Consider the following 18813-nt stretch of genomic DNA (forward strand, 5'->3'; position numbering starts at 1 on the left):
ATCAACACAAAGGTTTTAGGCTTAACATAATTTCTATATATAAAAGGGGCGTGGCACCTCCCATACAAATGGAATTTTTGATACTGCATAACTCTGATGGTACACATGCCAGAACATTGAAATTCAGTGAGTAGTTATATGAGGTCAATCCCTAACACAACCAAGAAAATGTGGAATTGGGAAAAAGGGGGCGTGGCACCTCCTATACAAATGGAATATATCATACTTCATATCTCTGGATGTAGTAATGGTAGGACAATGGAAATTGGTAAGGAGCTATATGACGTTAAGTCCTAACACCTCCAGTAAAATATGGAATTGGGAAAAAGGGGCGTGACACCTTCCCTACAAATGCTTCTTCAGAATTTAGACCCACCAAAATTGTGCAATGGAACCAGACTTTGCGTTTAGAAATTAATGCCGAATGTAATCGAAGCAGCAATCATCAGCGGTAAAAACAAAGGTGAAGATGTGCTCATACCACGGATCCCAATGATTTCTACAGATTTTCCATTAAATTTTAAGCTCTTACAGTTTCCTGTACGCATTGCTTTTGCAATTACAATCAACAAAGCGCAAGGACAATCGCCTACTGTTGCAGGATTCAATTTAGAGAGTCCGTGATTTTCCCATGGCCAGCTATATGTTGTTTGCTCTAGAGTTGGAACGCCAAAAAATATGTTTATCTTTGCACCGAAGGAAAAAACCAAAAATATTGTGTACCCACATGCATTACAATAAGATACAATAATAAAATGTTTTAAACGAAAATCTCACCAAATATGCGTACAAAATTCAATTCAATTTACAGAACAATAAACTAAATTATCCACAAACAAAACAGAAAAAATAACGCAACATTCATTCGATCTCGGGCGTTACAGGTAAAGCTAGTATGTTTATACAATATGGATATCAAATGAAAGCTGTTGATGAGTGCTATAGTACAGGATAATTTTCATACACCTGAGTGACTAGGGTCTCGAGATATACGCCACAACGTGGACCCGGGTACCCCTAGAAAGTGTTTTTACATTGTGGGTATCAAATTGAAGCTGTTGATGTATGCTTTAGTACAGAGTAAGTTTTACACCGCTGGGTGACTACGGTCTCGAGATATAGGCCAAGATATGGACCCGGATACACCTAGAATGTGTTTTTATATTATGGGTATCAAATTGAAGCTGTTGATGTGTGCTTTAGTATAGATAAGTTTTATACCGCTGAGTGACTAGGGTCTCGAGGTATAGCCCAAAACGTGGACCCGGGTACCCCTAGAATGTGTTTATACAATATGGATATCAAATGAAAACTGGGAGACTACGGTCTCGAGATATAGCCCAAAACGTGGACCCGGGTACCCCTAGAATGTGTTTATACAATATGGATATCAAATGAAAACTGGGAGGCTACGGTCTCGAGATATAGCCCAAAACGTGGACCCGGGTACACCTAGAATGTGTTTATACAATATGGATATCAAATGAAAACTGTTGATGAGTGCTATAGTACAGGATAATTTTCATACCCGTGGGTGACTAGGGTCTCGAGATATAGGCCAAAACATGGGCTCGGATACCCCTAGAATGTGTGTGTATTATGGATATCAAATGAAAGCTGTTGCTGAGAGCTCTAAAGTTCATTGTGATATTCGATTTAGTCGCATCAACCTGGCAAAACTGATAAATATGCATGCGAAGCCGAAATAAAGACAAGAATTAATAATAACTCTATTTACATACGTCCTATTCGATTTGCCTGAAATTTCGTATATAAATTTGTTATATTAGTATTTATGATGCTTTTTCCGGAAAGTATACCAGAGACAGACTGGGACTGGGATTAGGACTAGGGCTGGGACTGAGACTGAGACTCGGAGTGGGACTGGGACTGGGACTCGGAATGGGACTGGAACAAAATACATACCACCCTTTGGGACTGGCAATAAGAGATGAAGAAGACGGAGAAAAACTTGAGAGAAGAGAAAAGAGAGAAGGAGACTGAGAAAGAGATAGAATGAGACGAAGATGGAGATGAAGCGAAAAAGACGGAGGGAGGAGTGAATAAAAAGATTAGGAAAAAGTGTAGAGGGGTAGGGCAGAGTTAGACGGAAAAAGCTTATTAAAATGTATGCAGATAGGCCAAATTTAGGGCAGAACAATGTCTGCCGGGTCTGCTAGTTTTCTTATAAATCAGTGATTCTGCTAATTCCCGAACAACGTAGTAAATTAAGCCTCAAAGGTGTATCGCAAATTATCTGTCTCATCGGCAAACATCGGTACAATTCAGGAACGCAACATCTAAACCCAGAAGAATTAAACAAGGGGTACCACAGGGTGGTTTCCTATCCTCGCTTCTGTTTAACTTCTACATATTGAAGCTCCTTTCGCCACCAGATAGAGTTACCATTCTATCCTACGCCAATGACTGCACGATAATGGCTACAGGTCCCGGGCCACCCATCGATGAGCTAGGTAATAAAATAAACAACCATCTCCTTATTTACAACATGCTACAGGTCCCGGGCCACCCATCGATGAGCTAGGTAATAAAATAAACAACCATCTCCTTATTTACAACATGCTACAGGTCCCGGGCCACCCATCGATGAGCTAGGTAATAAAATAAACAACCATCTCCTTATTTACAACATGGACGAGCCAAATGCCGACCATATTGAACATCCACGTCGATGACATCACGCTACCGACTGTCTTACACCCAAAAATCTTAGGTGAGACGTTCGATCAGGATCTACATTTTGGTGAGAATGCAACCGCAATTATCCCTACAATCCAGAGCCGTAATAAAATCCTCAATTCTCTTGCCGGCAGCACTTGGGGTAAAGACAAACCCTCATTGCCACTTACAAAGCAATTGACCGGTCGAGTGCATGCTACGCGTCCCCGATACGGGCTGTATTCTTTGTCCCCAGAACAACATCTACATAATGAGGCGAGAGTACTCCCCATTAGGAAGAGAAATGAAATGCTAACCAAACAGTTCCTGTTGAATACCCAGAAACCTGGGCATCCCAAAAGACATCTGATTGATGAGGCTACACCTCCCAGGGGCTTAAGGGGTCATCTCCGTAAGCATTATGAGGAAATACGGCTCCTGAGAACACACCCGTATGAAGAAAAAAGCACAAACAGGTCCTCAATGATATCCACAAACAGGCGTCGGACCTCTATGCCAGGAATTGCCCTGCAAATCCAGTACTCAAAGAAAAATTCCCAGAACTAGCAGAGAGTCTTCCTAGGGAAATGCGCGTCTCTCTAGCTAAACTTCTATCTGGGTACTGTAACAGGTTAAACTCTACGTAACCAGAATCAACCCCGACATACAACTTGAAAGAACATTGAGAGAATTTTATAATAATATAATAATGGTAATACTCTAGAACAGAGGTCTACTGCTCATACGCTTCCAAAAATATCGTGAGAGGTGTCAAACGAGGGTGGCATCAATAGTATTTTTGCGCAGAACACCTTTCTGTGTTGGTGGTCTTCGGACGCGCTTATAAAAAATTACTCAGGCTGGTCCACCAATGGGGTGGGATCAAAATTAAATGCGTGCAAAATCCCTTTGTACACAAAATTTTTTCAGTAAACAACATTACAACAACCACATGAAAATTGCCAACTTCACTGCAAATATCTATGGGCAGAGATAAACATATTATTTTCCGTCTTTGGATTATTGTTGTCGAGGTCAATACGCGTCTTTTGACACCTCTCTCTATATTTTTGGACGCGTATTAGCAGTCGACCCCTGTTCTGGACGTTTACCAGAAATTTTGTTTGTCGTAAAAAATGTCAGCTTTTATATTATGAGAAAGAACAGATTAACGTTACAAACAGTTTAGCGTTAACAACTGCAACGAGGCTGTGCCAAGGGAAGTTTGAGCGCAACCCAAACGGCCATAGTGGTATGAGCTTCAAGGCACATGGTACCAAAATTGCAGCTGTAGTGCAAGGCCGCAATAAAATCAACAAATCGCTTGCCGGCAGTTCTTGGGAAGAAGATAAAGAAACATACAAAATTCCACCGCTTATTTGCTACTCGTACCCAGTTTAAGTACACACACTCGACAGGCCTCGAATCTTCACGGAATTTTCCATATTTAAAACTATATATTAACCATAAGTATGAAAAACAGCTCAATATAAAAGAGCATATTGAAAAATAAACAAGCAATTGTTTTTAATAACATTTAATCAAACAATCAATATTGCAATTGACAAAAATTACATTAGCAAAGTTACTCCTATCATTAAAAAGAGAAAACTAGAGACTCATAACGGGTATTCTCACAGGAAATTGGCGTGCCTGGCGTCACATGATTTTAAATTAGGCTTGGTCGGTAAGAGCAGATGTAGGAAGTGCGGGTTGGAGAAGGAAACGATCGAGTACGTTTTGTGCTCGTGGCTTGCGCTGTCGACGCCAAGACCCCAACTATTAAGAGTGACACAGCTATCAGATCTAAAAGCAGCAAGGAGCACAAGTTTTAAAAGGATTCTAGTAATTACCAAGAGGACGTAGATATTTTATAATATAGGTCTTGCTTTTTGATAGGGTTTTTCAGTCGCTGGTATTTAAGCGACTGTGTTCTTAACGGGTCGTTGGCCAAGCAAAAATTAGACGCCCATATATTTATTGGAGAATACACGGATCCGCTGTGCACTATTTCTAAACGACTTTTCTTGAGCAATTATGAGCGTTTTTTTATGGAGCTTTTTTTATATTTCAAGACTCCATTTACTACATTCAACAACAATTAAAAATTTTTTTTTGAAAAGTCTAATGTATGTATATAAAAACATATGTATATACGTACTGATACGAAATATCAAAGTTCCAAAGTATGTGCATTGACACACATACTATATGGGTTCAAATTATGTATGTACTTAAATATGTATGTGCAAACATCCCCACATAAATTCAGCCACTGACGGAATCTTGGATTGTAAGACAGCCTAGAATGAGATGCAGCTTCATACAAATTACTCTTAGTAAGGGAAGCTGTGCTGAGAAATTTTGCGTCGTTTATGAAGACTTATCGCCGGATAATAAAATTTGTTGGTAAAGCGAAATTACACAGCAACTCAAGGCAAACACGTCACCTACATATACATAAAAATAAAGTCTCTGAGCGTATGCACTATTTTTTGTGCACGCAAATGCAAGAGATGTATGCGCTGTTGTTGATAATAAAAACAATAAATATTATGACAAAATGCGTGAGAACAATTAAAAAAGTGAAATTACATTAAACAGAAATGAAGTAAAAAATAATATAAAATAAAATGAAACGAAGTAACATAAAAAGAAAGAACATAAAATAAAAACCGTTAAAAAATGTAATAAAATAAAAATAAAATAAATACAAGAAAAAAAGTAAAAAAAAAATAATGTAATTAAAAACAATTACCAAATTAAAATAAATTTAATTGAATAGAATTAAACTATAATAAAATAAATTTGTTTAACTTAAATTTGGAGCAATTTTCTAAAAGGAGCTTTAAAATTAATCTGCCTTTTGAACACAAATTTTGTTCACAAAAAATGTTTTTATCATTCAGATAAACCTGAAAGTTAACTTAAGAAAAAGTCCCTAAATTAAACTTAATGAAATTTGTTTAAGCTGAACGATGCACCTTTATTTAGATGCACTGTGCATGACCTTTCTACCTATTACTGCATGTGGAGGCTTTTAATGTGTTTAAGTCTTTATACTTTTTCCTCCATATCACAAGGGGATTAAGAGACTCTGCATTACCAGAGCGACGCATTCACAGAGAATGTAACCTGGCGTTCCATCCTCTAGCTCACAAAAGCAACATATTTGTGTGTCGGAAATATTTAACTTACAAAGGTGATATCGTAGACCACAGTGTGCCGTATAGTACCCAGTAAGAGTTGGTAGGTCTTCTCTACTTATATTAATAAGTTTGGCTGATATTCTTGTTGCTGGGATTACAATTTGGCCTGTCTTTGCCCTGGGCATTCAATCCAGTGTTCTCTGAACCGCTTTGTTTCCACAGAAGTGCTCTGGAACATAGAATACTCGTATATCACCTTTGCTTGGCTAGGGAGTCTGCCTGTTCATAACCTTCACGTCCTGGTTTCCCGGGAACCTATTCTGATAAAACCTTATTTTTGGCTCTCAGATAATTTAGGACTCCAATGCACTACCTTGCTAGCTAAACTTAGGAAGCATAGGTGACTATTGGCTCCACAACAGTATTAAAAGTCCAATATACTATTTTGGGAGATAGCCCCCATGTTTTGGCCTAGAGTGGAGTGCACGCAAAGAAAGCTGTCGTTGCTTCGTTCAAGGTAGCATATAGATGAGCATTCCACGTGAGGGTTCTGCCCAGTGTAACCTCTAGATATTTTTTTCCATTAAAAATCGGATTTTGATTCCACCCAGGAATGGTTCTAACATGAATAGCTTTCTTCCCCGGTGTAAAAAACACTAGGACAGTTTTGTTAGGATTGATAGACAGCCCAACCCTTGCAGAAGAAGAAAGCAGACTGCCAAGGGAGACACGAGTCATCCTGGCCCAACTTCGTTTTGGATACTGTAATAGGTTGAACTTTTCCTTGTTCAAAATCAACGCCGACATGACAGCAGCCATCTTTTCAATTGTAATGTGGAACAACGCCTCTAACTGCACCACCCCTGTTGAAACTGCTAGTTTCCTTTGACTCCCGTTAGAGGACTCTTTGATAATAATTTATGAATGGTCTCACCTATTGAATGGGACGAAGCACAACAACAATATTGACTCAGTTGTCCCTCTCAGCTCTCTTTAGCACGGGTAGCACCCAGCGAATGATCATTGGGCTTATAGCCTTGCCAATTACAGCTTGTTCGATAGCTTGATGTGTCGTGTTATCCGTACTCTAATTATTGGCAGTTGCTCGGGTTTCCCTGGCTGTGGTATAAATACTATCTAAATCTCTGTCCACCTGTGTAAACTGATAACTCAGTTAAAATGCATCAAGTCATATATGTCATATTGAGGATAGTTATCACTTTTAAAGAAAAATGCTATTTTGGAAAAAAAATTGTACTGAGCTCTTTTACCGACACATTGGGCGCTTTCAGCAAACACAAGTGCTGATCATGCCTTGAGTGATAATTTTCTGAACGCATCGTTGAGTATTTTTGATCCACTCAACGGTTAGAATTTTACGTCAAATTACTGAGCATACATTTTTATACTCAGCTGAGCAGAGCTCACAGAGTATATTAATTTTGTTCGCATAACGGTAATCCGTAACGGCATAAACTAATCGAGATAGATATAAACTTCTATATATCAAAATGATCTTGGCGAAAAAAGAAATTTATTTAGCCATGCCCGCTCGTTCGTCCGTAAACACGATAACTTGAGTAAATTTTGAGCTATCTTGATGAAATTTGGTATGTAGGTTCCTGGACGCTCATCTCAGATCGCTATTTAAAATGAACGAAATCGGACTACAACCACGCCCACTTTTTCGATATCGAAAATTTCGAAAAACCGAAAAAGTGCGATAATTCATTACCAAAGACGGATAAAGCGATGAAACTTGGTAAGTGCGTTGACCTTATGATGCAAAATAGAAAATTAGTAAAATTTTGGACAATGGGCGTGGCACCACCCACTTTTAAAAGAACGTAATTTAAAAGTTTTGCAAGCTGTAATTTCGCAGTGGTTGAAGATATCATGATGAAGTTTGGCAGGCGCGTTACTCCTATTACTATATGTGTGCTAAATAAAAATTAGCAAAATCGGATGACGAACACGCCCACTTAAAAAAAAAAAAATTTTTAAGTCAAATTTTAACAAAGAATTTAATATCTTTACAGTAAATAAGTAAATTATGTCAACCTTCAACTCCAGTAATGATATGGTGCAACAAAATACAAAAATAAAAGAAAAATTTCAAAATGGGCGTGGCTTTGCCCTTTTTCATTTAATTTGTCTAGAATACTTTTAATGCCATAAGTCGAACAAAAATTTACCAATCCTTGTGAAATTCGGTAGGGGCAAAGATCCTATGACGAAAACTGTTTTCTGTGAAAATGGGCGAAATCGTTTTTAGCCACGGCCAGTTTTTATACAGAGTCGACCGTCTGGACTTCCGCTACCACGATAACTTGAGCAAAAATCGATATATCTTTACTAAACTTAGTTCACGTACTCACGAACTCACTTTATCTTGGTATTAAAAATGGGCGAAATCAGACTATGCCCACTAACCTGGGTCGATTTGTATGGACGAAAGTTAACCGATATCGCGCCATCGATTTTTCGATAGGATTTGGGCTCAGGAAAAAAAAGTTCCACTACGCATACCCAAAAAAATAATGTTTAAGCCTGCAAAAAAACCCGATTTTTCGACCAAAATTCATCTAAATCTCCATAAAAGATTTTTTTTTTTTTTCAAAAAACTGCATTTACCAATTTTGCATTTGCCAATTGACACGAAAAAAAATACATAACAAGTAAGGAAGGTTAAGTTCGGGTGTAACCGAACATTACATTCTCAGTTGAGAGCTATGGTGACAACATACAACAAATGAACCGAGGGTAACCCTGGAATGTGTTTGTATGACATGGGTATCAAATGAAAGGTATTAATGAGTATTTTATGAGGGAGTGGGCCATAGTTCTACAGGTGGACGCCATTTAGGGATATCGCCATAAAGGTGGATCAGGGTTGACTCTAGAATTTGTTTGTACGATATGGGTATCAAATGAAAGGGGTTAATGAACATTTTAAAAGGGAGTGGGCCTTAGCTCTATAGGTGGACGCCTTTTCGAGATATCACCATAAAGGTGGATCAGGGGTGACTCTAGAATGTGTTTTTACGATATGGGTATCACATTAAAGGTATTAATAAGGGTTTTAAAAGGGAGTGGTGGTAGTTGTATAGGTGGTCGCCTTTTCGAGATATCGGCATAAAGGTGGACCAGGGATGACTCTAGAATGCGTTTGTACAATATGGGTATCAAACGAAAGGTGTTAATGAGTATTTTAAAAGGGCGTGGGGCTTAGTTCTATAGGTGGACGGCTTTTCGAGATATCGCCATAAAGGTGGACCAGGGGTGACTCTAGAATGTGTTTGTACGATATGGGCATCAAATTAAAGGAATTAATGAGGGTTTTAAAGGGGAGTGGTAGTAGTTCTATAGGTGGTCGCCTTTTCGAGATATCGGCATAAAGGTGGACCAGGGGTGACTCTAGAATGGCATTTTGTTGCACCATATCATTACTGGAGTTGAATGTTGACATAATTTACTTATATACTGTAAAGATATTAAATTTTTTGTTAAAATTTAACTTAAAAAAATTTTTTTTTTTAAGTGGGCGTGGTCGTTCTCCGATTTTGCTAATTTTTATTAAGCATACATATAGTAATAGGAGTAACGTTCCTGCCAAATTTCATCATGATATCATTAACGACTGCCAAATTACAGATTTCAAAATTTTAAATTACCTTCTTTTAAAAGTGGGCGGTGCCACGCCCATTGTCCAAAATTTTACTAATTTTCTATTCTGCGTCATAAGTTCAACTCACCTACCAAGTATCATCGCTTTAGCCGTCTTTGGTAATGAATTATCGCACTTTTTCGGTTTTTCGAAATTTTCGATATCGAAAAAGTGGGCGTGGTTATAGTCCGATATTGTTCATGTTAAATAGCGATCTGAGATGAGTGCTCAAGAACCTACACACCAAATATCATCAAGATACCTCAAAATTTACTCAAGTTATCGTGTTAACGAACGGACATGGCTCAATCAAATTTTTTTTCGATCCTGATGATTTTGATATATGGAAGTCTATATCTCAATTCCTTTATACCTGTAAAACCAACCGTTATCCAATCAAAGTTAATATACTCTGTGAGCTCTGCTCAACTGAGTATAAAAAATGATTTGGAGCCTCGAAAATGAAAAAATGCATAAAAAATCGTTGAAATTTTGCAGGCTCAAAAATTATTTTTTTGGGTATGCGTAGTGGAACTTTTTTTTCCTGAGCCCAAATCCTATCGAAAAATCGATGGCGCGATATAGGGTAATAAATCGACCCAGTCTAATGCCCGCGCCAACTTTATCGATATCGAAAATTTCGAAAAATGGAAAAAATTCCATAAATCTATACCAAATATCAAAAAAGGAATGAAACATGGTAATTGGATTGGTTTTTGGACGCAAAATATAACTTTAGAAAAAACTTTGTAAAATGGGTCTAACACCTACCATATTAGGTTAGGTTGAACTGGCCGGTCCGTGAGGACCTCACATAGACTGAATAAGTCCGTAGTGTTACCAGAAGTTTGTTTTAACGACCAAACTGAAAAACCCTATCAAAAACCAGGACCTATGTTATAAATTAACTCCGTCCTCTTGACAAATACTAGAAGCTTCCTAGGATTTAAGCCACTTGCTGCTTCTAGATCTGGCAGCTGTGTCACTCCTAATAGCTGGAGTCTTAGCCTGGCAAGCACAGGGCACGAGCACAGAACGTGCTCGATCGTTTCCTCCTCCAGCCCGTTCCTACATCTGCTATCACTGACTGAGCCTAATTTAAAGACATGTGACGCCAGAAGACAGTGTCCAGTCAGAATACCCGTCATAAATCTACATTCCTCTCTTTTTAATGATAGAAGCAACTTTCTTAGTCTAAGGTTGTAAGACCTGCACATAATCTTCGACACTTTACAGCCCCGCGCTTGAACCCAAGCCTTTCCCGCTCGGTCGATCATGTGCACCTCTCGCCTTCGCTTAATTTCGCCCAGTCAATTTTTAGCTAGTTCATCCGCTTTTTCATTCCCATCTATTCCCATATGCTCTGGGACCCAATATAGATGTATGCTTCTCCCTGTCCCGATTCTCTCCAGGGACTGCTTACACTCTAACACGCATTTAGATACTGTGCTATGCGAGATTATTGCCTTAATTGCTGCTTGACTGTCAATATAAAAGTTAACACGATTGCAGCTTGGGCTATTTTCTTCCAGGGTTTCTACTGCTTTGGTTACGGCTACTATTTCCGCTTGGAAAATGCTACAGTAATCCGGCAGCCTGTAGGATCTGTTTATTTCCGGATCAGCACAGTATACCGCAGACCCTACTCCTTCCACTACTTGGGAACCATCTGTGTATACATGTATCGCCTCGTCCGCAATTTGAGTACCCTTGCGCCAACCATCCACCGCTATTGTGGCCTTAACATAGCCCTCGAAGCGCAGATAGGGAATCAGGTAGTCTGTTCGTCTTGTGATTGATGACGCTATACTACTATGGCCGTATGGTTGGCGCTCAAGCTGCCCCGAGGCACCGAGCCTGGTTGCAGCTGTTAACGCTATGTTCTTTGCTACTAGGTCTACAGGTGGAATGTGCAGAATGGCATACAGGCTCCCGTAATGCTAAGCATTGATAGTCGGCATACCCCCTCTAATTTTTTGAGGTAGGTTGCTTTTTGTGTGGCTTTCCACCAAACAAGAACTCCATAGTATAGGATAGGGCTTACAATCGCTGTAAAAACCCTATAAGAAAGAGAGGGCGATAAGCCCCACGTACACCCCAGCATTGTTTTACATGCATAAAGTGCCGTTGAAGCCTTCCTCACCCTCTCCTCCACGTTGAGCTCCCATGACACCTTACTGTCTAGGATGATTCCTAGATACTTTGTGCAAGGGTTTTCCTGTAGTGTTACACCTCCTAACTTAGGCCTGATCCAATTTGGAACCTTGTACCTCTTTGTAAACAAGACCATATCCGTCTTATCCGCGTTGACTTTCAACCCAACATTTGATGCCCAGGTATGAATATCCCGAGACGCCCGATCCATCAAAGAGCTAATCGTTGGAAGGCACTTTCCACTTATGAAAATTGCAACATCATCCGCGTAAGCACCTCCGAGAAAGCCGGAGTCTTAGCGTTATCTCCCTTTGGCTTATCTCCTACTTCCGTAGTTGGAACTTCCCTCTGACTCGCAGCTTTCGAGGTAATTGCTACCTCGCTATTGGGGCCCATCTGTCTTACATCTTTGGGCCTACTTGTCTTGTATATGCGACTGCCTTGCCTCGCGGCTCTGGGACTGGGTCCTTTCTTCCTCTTGAAAGCAGGCTTGTCGCCTTCCGCCGAACATTGCCTCTTCATTCTGCCATTCGACGCTTCTTCCTCCTCGTATCTGTTGCAGAACCGAGGGTTTCTAGCAGAAAACCTTTTGAACTGCCTTCGACCTACTTCTACCGCCTCATGGGCCCATTCCAAGCGCTCTATCTCCACTTCTGTTGGGTCGACCGCTGCTCCCAGGCGTTGGACAATTCCTAGTGCTGCACGGTACTGCGAGCGAGCTCTTTTACTTCCTCTGCTCCGTACCTTTCTCCACTCTTCTACTCCGTTTTCATTTGTGTGCTTTTCAAACACGGAGTTCATTGAATGAGCACTACTCGCTCTCCGAGTCCGACGCATCACTTAATGCGTATTTGTCGTCCTTGGCTTGCGACCCAGTCCCCCTCTTATCATCCTCCTTATTACAATTTGGTAATGAGTCATTCATCTTGGTCGTACGACCACCTGCCCGACAAGGCGGGCTCAGCGGTTCAGTATTACATACGGGGAAAGAACCGTTAGCCACAGTAGCGCCCCTTACTGTGGTAAGGCCATCAATACTTCCCGAGGTGGCCCGGTTTCGGGAAGGCTCCGTTCGAATACAGCCGAATTTATCCCCTGGCTGTAAATCGTCCAATAGGCACGGTCCGCATAACACCCTGGATTAGGGGGTTGGCAGTTCTTGGTCACCGACATCTCGGCGCCCTCCTATGAGGCGAAACGGCGTAGAAGCCAGTCCTTAACAGCTCGGCCTCATAGTCGGGCGCTATGGAGATCGGCTAATCCCTCACACCAACGACAAGGTGCCTACTCTAGTGAGGGTACCTACCATATTAAGTAGAAGAAAATGAAAAAGTTCTGCAGGGCGAAATCAAAAGCCCTTGGAATCGTGGAAGGAATACTGTTCGTGGTATTACAAATATGAATAAATTAGCGGTACCGGACAGATGATGTTCTGGGTGACCCTGGTCCACATTTTGGTCGATATCTCGAAAACGCCTTCACATATACAACTAGGAGCCACTGCCTTTTAAAACCCTCATTAATACCTTTAATTTTATACCCATACCGTACAAACACATTCTAGAGTCACCCCTGGTCCACCTTTATGGCGGTTTCTCGAAAAAGCGTCCACCTATAGAACTATGGCCCACTCCCTTTTAAAATACTCTTTAATACCTTCCATTTGATACCCATGTCATACAAACACATTCCAAGGTTACCCTAGGTTCATAGCCTTCCTTGTTTTTCTTAATATTATGAAGTGTGAAAAATAATTTAGCAAATCCTTTTCCTTAAAATTCAAGGATAATTATTTCATTTCATCACAGTTGGCTCAATTTCCCGTTCAGAAAACAAATTTTCTATCACTCAACTGAGGGAATCATGTTTGCAACGTAGGTATCAACAAAAATTGTGTCCGGTGTTCCGTTTGTAAAATTTCTTCGAAGATTTAGAAACCTACTCGAACAATAATCGAAAAACGTGGAAGATATTTAAATTTGATTATTTTGTATGTACTTAAGTAGTTCCTTTCCAATAAATAGACTTTGTACTCACTTTAGACTACAGCATATAATATAGAGGTCTGCATGTAATTTGCTTGTTTTTCAAGATGTGTATCAGGGTGGTGCTTGAATGTAGGGAGAACATGTTTGCATCAGTTTTCCCTATTTATAGTGTTCAGTTGTTTTTGTAAGTTGTTATTCTAAGATCTCGTGTAAGCTCATGAAAGCTAGGTAAAAAAGCCTCCACGGCACTATATGCATTCGATTGGTTTGCCTAAATTCAAAAAGTGAGCCTGACTTCCATCCCACCCATCCTATCTCTATGCCATTCGCGTGTCGTTTATCCTTGTTTCTTCCATTCTTGTCCATCCCTTATTTTATTTATCTCACTCCCAATACCTACTCGCACTCCAACTTTCTTGGGAGAACTGATAGAAATATTTGGAAGTATCATACCTACTTCAAATTTTTCTGTACAAGTTTGAGTATACCTCATAGAAAGGTTCATGATGCAATAAAACGGACAGATGAAGTGAATAGTACAACAACAAAAAATTTTGCGATATACATATAAGCAAACCGAAGGTAATTTCCATGTATGAATAATACTTTAGATAACCACTGCTTCAATTTTTCTATACAGGATATAAGAAAATTGAAGTTTAAAAACTGCATTTCGTAGAAATACAAAATCCGGCAACCTTTTGCTGTTTCGTAAAACGCATCATTGTGGATAAGACAAGTGTGATAACTTCTCAACGTCAAAATTACAAATAGAATGGATCACCTGATTTGTAATTGACTATCGCTGTCTCATTCTGTATCTCTTTCTATCACCCGCTGAAGATAGCCGGGCCTATGCGCTGCCATATTGAACACCCTGTCAAAACGCTAAAAAGTAGCCATATTGAACATCCTGTCAGGCAGTTGGCGGAAATAGAGCTAATTAAACTTCCTTAACTCCAACGCCATAGTCGTAACCATACCCATAACCATCTTCAATGTGATCGATTAATGGTGTCTTAACCTAAAAATCGTGAAAATTTCATAGAAATGAAGATAATCTACTAAAAGTTATTAAATTCACCAACTCAAATATTTTTAGGTTATGGATATGGCGAGAAACAAAAAACCAATTGGTTGGCTATGGTACGGTTATGGCGTTAGCGTTATGGTATGGCACCATTAATCGATTACATTGATTTCTATAAGGTAGGTTCGATCAGCTGTTTGATCTTGTTATGGTTATAAGTCACCATTAATTGGCCTTTAAGATATCACACTTGTTTTATCCACAATGCAACGTATGCTTATTTTGAAGTATTCACTCACATACACAAAAGTTTCAAAAGCAGGTTTGTATTTAAATTTAGTTTGTCTGTTATAAGTTATAGTTTGTCTTTGATTAAGGCCGAAAACTTAAACAAAAATACGTACGATTTGTCCCGTACTTCCACCGTTGGTAATTCCAAGGAACACCCTAAAGTGTCTATACAAATCAGAGTACGAGAAGCAACGAAACTATTTGCTATCGTATCGAGCAAATACACACATTTTAAAATGTGTGATAACACTGTGTAACACCAAAAAATACGTGTGAAGGCATACCCTTTTTTCTAGTAGATATTGAAGATGGAAGAATAACTGCATATAAGATTTGCCTCGGACACGCCCATAATAGTGAGTTACGGGTTAAAAAATGGGGCTTCGTACTTTTGAACTCTTATGAGTCTATAACTTTGTTGATTATTAATCGATTTAAAATATCTCTCCGGATAGTTTAAGAAGACATTTAGACCCTTCTAACGATATATGTATCAACTAAGAAAACATAACACAACTGTGAAATTTTTTTTAACTTTTTTCGGGTTTTGTCAACTTTGGTGCAATGCACTAATTTATACAAAGACTATACCAACCCTGAATTGCATCAAAACTGGAAATTATTTACGAGTTCAATTAATATAGTAAAGCCCAACAACCTATACTATAGAGTTCTTGTTTGGTGGATGGCGCACCAAAAAGAACGTACCTCAAAAAATTATAGGAGGTATTTTGACTACCAATGCTTAGGATTACGGTGCCCTGTATGTAATACTCCTATATTGCTAGTACAATATGCCTCCAATGAGTTTTGAATTCGAAATCAAAAAAAGACAGCCTGCAAAGACTTTGTGAGCAGCATATAGGGTTAACCACTGCAACGAGTCTCAAACCACATAAATTTTTACATTGACAGCCAAGCAGCAATTAGGGCTATAATCTCTCATAGTACAACATCTAAAAGTGTATTGCAGTGTAAGCAATCCCTGGAAAGAATCTGGATAGTTAGAAATATACATCTATATTGGGTTTTTTATCATTTGGGAATGGATGGAAACGATAAAGCGTATGCGCTAGCTAAACAGGGCGCATCACTCGAAGCTTATGCCGGAAAAGTTCCCATCAGATTAGGCAAGATAAAAAGAAGGCGAGGGGGGTGCAGGACCGATCAACCAGGAAAGGCGTGTAACCAAGCGCGAGACTGTAAACGACCTTTGATTAGCAAAGTTACTCTCCATATTGAAAAGAGGGAACTGTAGGCTCATTATGAGTATCTTGACTAAACACTACCCCTTCAGGCGTCACATACTTTTAAATTGGGCCTCGTTAGTGATAGTGCATGTAGAAGGAGGAAACGATCGGGCTCGGGCCCTGCGATCGCTAGGTCATGGCTCCAGCTATCAGAGGCAGCAGAGTTGCCAGATTTCGAGACAGCAATTAAGCTATGTGCTAGAAAACTTCTAGTATTTGCCAAGACGGCGGAATTATTCTAAACATAAGCCCTGGCACCTGATTGAGGTTCTGTCGTTTGGTCGGCAAACAAATTCTGGTAACGCTATGGACACATTCAGTCTATGTGAGGTCTTTATTGAGACGGCCAGTTCAACCGAACCCAACTTCATAAAATGTAAGCTGTACTTCAGAAGAGTCAATTGTACCTCAGAAACAGGTACGGAAAATATTTTTTTTTTTTTCGGAGTCGAAAAAGTCCGGGTCAAAAAATTGTCCTAAGTGAAAAAGTTTGAGTTCTCAGGTATCCCTATAGCAATATCATGTCGAATCATGCATGCTTTTTATTTTTCGAACTTCTTCCATAAAAGTCCACATATAAAAGTAAAATCTGTATTTTTATTTTTTTAGTCCGATAGAACTAGTTAAACTCGGACTTTTAAAAATTAAATTCCGAAAATAAAAGTTAAATCCGGATTTTTATTTTTGAAGGCCAAAATAAAAGTCCGGCTTGATAAAGAAACGGCTTATCCGAATCATCAGGTAATAAAAATCGGAAAAAAATTTTTATCTTGATCCAAATACATTAAAAGTCCAAAATTAATAGTTTTACAAGGAATTATATTATAAAAGGAGTAATAGTCTCCGTCCCTGCTCAGAAACCGTTAAATGTTAAATTGGGTTGCCGCCCACTGAGCGAGGTTTTGTGATTTTGAAGTATAATATAAGACTTTTGAAGTGCAACTGAAGCACAATAAGTGCTTTCTTAATTACAGTTTACGGGTTTTGAAGTTCAATTGACTATTCTGAAGTACAATTTACGATTTCTGAATTGAAATTGACTTTTCTGAAATACATATAAAGTGTATGTCTGAAGGACATTTAACTACTCTGAAGTACTTTTTTCGACTTCTGAAGCAAACTTGGTTATTCTGAAGTCCAATGTCCGGTTCTGAATTACAAATGATAATTCCGGAGTACATTTTACCGTTTCTGAATAACATTTTATAGTTTCTGAAGCACACTTGGAAACGGTATAGTCCTCCTCTAAACGCTATAGAAGGAAATGTTTCCCATTGTGTTTTTGTTTTTTTAATACTCTGAAGCAAATCACATTTTCATCACATGAGCAGAGCTTCGTTCTAGTGACTCTACTAAACAGTATCATTTATTAGTGATGGAACGATATTTCACTATTGGTGATTGCATCGCCGCGAATGAAAAATCGCTAATAGTGATAGCTATTGCTATCCAAATATATCAGTGATTGGCGATTTTCCTTCATTCGATTCTTTTGAATGAAAATCACTTCTGGCAGCATTTCGCCTTCATGAAGCAATATTTCTTCACTCGGTTGTGTTTACTTTTAGCTAATTTGCTATTTTCAGGCGACGTTATTTTGAATTGATATTTTTATAAACAACGTTTTGATCTGGTTGGCTGAGAAAATTTGGTTGTATTAATTTATTAAAAATCCGTTTCAATACCTAATTAAAGATGGCAGCAAATTATAGTAAAAAAAAAAGTGAAATATGGCAATTTTATGAGCCCATAAATGAAACGCATGCAAAGCCAGGTGATAATTGCAAAAGTCCCCGTTAATATAAATATTTCATGAAGTGTATAAAAGAGATTAAATGACTGAATTTTTTTGTTTTTAATTACAAACGACGCCACATAGAGCGGGGTCTTTAGACTTGGTCTAAGATTGGTTGCCTGTGTAATTTCTAAGTTAATACTTCTAGGCTGTGGCCGTTAGCAGTTTTATAAAAATTTTGTTTTTCATGGAAAAATAAAAGAATTATGGAAATATATATCACTCGCCTTATTGCAAACAGATGTAACTCAAAATTTAAGTTTTTTTGGAGAATGGAATTCAAGTTTTGTCATATTATATAGTTGAATTCTCCGGCAAATTTCTAGGGCACTGAAGTCGGTGGCTAATTTTCTGTTAAAGAATATTTTATATTGAGTGTAATACGAGGCTGAACATAATCAGCCCTATTCTGCACTTCGAACTGAACTTAAATTTTCTCAGTTTGGTAACTTTGCTATTCTGCGTTCCGTTTTCATTCAGCCCAACTTCGAAAGTCTCGATTTGACGTATCCTACGCTTCGAGCGGAGTTTCGTTTTTCTCAGTTGCAAATTAGTTGACGGAGATTGTTTTGATTTTCATTTTCGCGAGCTTTAAAGCGCAATTTTTTTTAAAAATATGTAAGTAAAATATACATTAATGTTTATAAAAATTATATTAAAACAAACTTTTTTTTTGTGGTTTTGCAGGCCAACAAGTACAAAACCAGAGCAATATGAAAAATTATTGGAAATGCTGTCAACAAAAAAAGACATTGCACAAGGTTTCTCAAAAAGGTCTAAAGAAGAAGTGCATGCGTTTCGGGTTTAAAA

At 38.7% G+C, this 18813-nt stretch overlaps 2 protein-coding genes across 5 annotated transcripts in view; one reads left to right on the top strand and one right to left on the bottom strand.

Moving 5' to 3' along the window:
• Positions 1-18813, top strand: part of GatB (glutamyl-tRNA(Gln) amidotransferase subunit B, mitochondrial) — a 159874-nt gene that overhangs the window by 140018 nt on the left and 1043 nt on the right. The gene's annotated exons all lie outside the window — the stretch shown is intronic.
• The window catches only part of Root (ciliary rootlet coiled-coil, rootletin), a 132660-nt gene that overhangs the window by 106551 nt on the left and 7296 nt on the right, over positions 1-18813 (bottom strand). The window lies entirely within an intron of this gene.

This window comes from Eurosta solidaginis, chromosome 1 (assembly GCF_040869045.1).
Source record: "Eurosta solidaginis isolate ZX-2024a chromosome 1, ASM4086904v1, whole genome shotgun sequence".
Classification (NCBI taxonomy): domain Eukaryota; kingdom Metazoa; phylum Arthropoda; class Insecta; order Diptera; family Tephritidae; genus Eurosta; species Eurosta solidaginis.